Below are 2,999 nucleotides of genomic sequence, written 5' to 3'. Positions count from 1 at the left end.
GCAAGAGAGCCACCACAATCATTCATTCTGGAAGCCACCCCACTGTAGACCACCAGAAATACAAGTCAGTACAGCTGGAAGCCCAAAGCCGATTTAAGATAGGTTTCCCATTACTTTCACCCCAAAGCATATTTACTGAAGAAGCTCCCACATCCAGCATCTCAAATCTAAGCTTTTAAATGCTCCATGGCCTGCAGGACCATTTAATTCTTTTGGTCACACCAGGAAGCAAATCCGCTAACACTAATCTGTTTCTCAGCCGTGGTTAATCACTACACATAAACACTGGGGCTTCCTTCTTACATTAAATCATTGAAGTTGGAAATCTAGCTCTAACAATCCTTGGGATAATAGGCAACTAACTCATCTGACATTGGATCAAGTTCAATTGGGCAATCAGGAAGTTTGGGGAGGGAAAGTGAGCACTACAATTGGGTTCCATAGAAGAGGACTTTCTGACCAGCCTGCAGGTCTGTGTGGAGCCACGGTTGCAGATGTCTCTTCTGCAGGACGGGGTTTGTGAAAGTTGTCAAGAATAAGGCCTACCTTAAGAGGTACCAAGTGAGATTTAGAAGGCGGCAAGAGGGTAAAACTGACTACTATGCTTGGAAACGATTGGTGATCCAGGACAAAAATAAGTACAACACACCCAAATACAGGATGATAGTTCGTGTAACTAACAGAGATATCATCTGTCAGATTGCCTATGCCCGTATAGAAGGGAATATGATAGTCTGCACAGCACATGCACACGAACTGCCAAAATATGGTGTGAAAGTTGGCCTGACAAATTATGCTGCAGCCTATTGTACTGGCCTGCTGCTGGCCCACAGGCTTCCCAATAGGTTTGGAATGGACAAGATCTAAGAAGGCCAAGTAGAGGTGATTGGAGATAAATACAATGTAGAGAGCATTGATGGTCACCCTGGTGCCTTCACTTGCTATGTGGATGCAGGTCTTGCCCGAACTACAACTGGCAATAAAGTTTTGAGGGCCCTGAAGGGAGCTGTGAATGGAGGCTTGTGTATTCCTCATAGTACCAAACGAGTCCCTGGTTATGATTCTGAAAGCAAGGGGTTCAATGTAGAAGTCCATGGGAAGCACATCATGGGACAGAATGTTGCAGACTACGTTCATTACCTAATGGAGGAAGATGAAGATGCTTATAAGAAACAGTTCTCCCAGGACATAAAGAACAATGTTACTCCAGACATGATGGAGAAGATGTATAAGAAAGCTCACGCTGCTACCCCAGAGAATCCAGTCTATGAGAAGAAGCCCAAGAGAGAGGTGAAGAAGAACAGGTAGAACTGTCTCAAAATGTCTTTGGCCCAGAAGAAAGATCAGGTTGCTTAAAAGAAGGCAAGCTTCCTCAGAGCTCAAGAATGGGCTGCTGAGAGCTAAAGCAATATTCTATGAAGATTCTTTCATAAAGATAATAAACTTATTGACCAATCAGCCAAAAGAGAAAAGAAACGAAAAGAAAAGAAAAGAAAAGAAAAGAAAAGAAAAGAAAAGGACTTTTTGTCAAGCAGAGACACCCCCATTACCATCACTACCATGACCATCACCATCATCACCATCATCACCATCACCACCACCATCATCACCATCACCACCATCACCACCACCATCACCACCACCACCATCACCACCATCACCACCATCACCACCATCACCACCATCATCACCATCATCACCATCACCACCACCACCACCACCATCACCACCATCACCACCGTCACCACCATCACCATCACCACCACCATCATCACCATCACCACCATCACCACCACCACCACTATCATCACCATCATCACCATCACTATCATCACCATCACCATCACCATCATCACCATCACCGTCACCACCATCACCACCACCATTATCACCATTGCCATTATCACCATCACTAAAAAGTACTTAATGTTTATTGAGTTTTTGCCTTATGCTACCCACTATATTTTCTGGAGCCTTGCACAGTAGATCTTTTGCATTTTCATTTAATTATTGAAAAAATTCTTGTGAGACAGCTATTATTATTAACTCAGCTTTACAAATGAACAAACTGAGACTTTAAAAGGGGGAAGCAATTTCCCAAAATCCAAGCAGTCAAAGCCGTCAATCCAGATCTGGCTGACTCTAAATGCCCTGCTGTCATCCATCACACCGTGCCGGGCATGCTGGTAATGAGAACTTTCTTTTAGTTTTAGAGCACTTACACAGGACCAGACAGCCTTGCTCCTAATCACACCTGATGATGTAAGTGCTTTTATTATACATACTTAATAAATAGGACAACGGGGCCACGGTCACACTGCTCATAAAGTTATATGCAGAATTCAAGATTTTATTCCTCACTTGGTGTTCCTTGGAGAGCTGAACTTTAAAAGAAGATCGGAATGCAAATGGTCCTATGTCTTGGCTAGAAGGCCAGTATGTATACCTGTGTGTAGCAGATAACTTCATGTGTGCTATTACTTGGTTCTAGCTACCCCTCTGCAGGCCTGGCTTTACATGTCCATGTAGGTACACACAGAAGTACTGTGATGGCTAGGGGCCCTTTTATCAAAGCTTGGTATAATGGGGATGAAGAACTCTGTTGGCTTGAAATGAGAGTTCCAGGCTTCCCCAGGCAACACTATATAGGATGATCGCAAAAGAAGCACTGGGAATACCCACTCATGTGTGGGAAAAGAGGGAGCATGTTGTTCCATGCCATCCTGCCAACAGGTGACAGTTATTCTCTGGGATGAAACCAGGAGTAAATTGACAGAATGGATCTGGGTACCCCTCTCATCTCCTTTCCTGGCCCCTGGGCTCACCATCTACCTTTGTCTCTAGCTGCCAGGGTCTTTCACCACTCTCTAACTATTGCTAAATTCCTCACTGTCTTCATCATGTTCTTATATAGAAGTACCCCATAATTATGTCAACTCTTTATATCAAATTAAGACAACTGACCTGTGGAGAAAACTTTTCTGATTCACAAATTTAAA

The 2,999-nt window shown here is 43.6% G+C and overlaps 1 pseudogene; it reads left to right on the top strand.

The window, feature by feature from the left end:
- Positions 1–557: 557 nt before the first annotated feature.
- Positions 558–1,455, top strand: LOC100774462 (annotated as a pseudogene).
- Positions 1,456–2,999: the final 1,544 nt, after the last annotated feature.

This window comes from Cricetulus griseus, chromosome 5 (assembly GCF_003668045.3).
Source record: "Cricetulus griseus strain 17A/GY chromosome 5, alternate assembly CriGri-PICRH-1.0, whole genome shotgun sequence".
NCBI lineage: Eukaryota > Metazoa > Chordata > Mammalia > Rodentia > Cricetidae > Cricetulus > Cricetulus griseus.
This window is presented reverse-complemented; position numbering and strand designations above follow the sequence as displayed.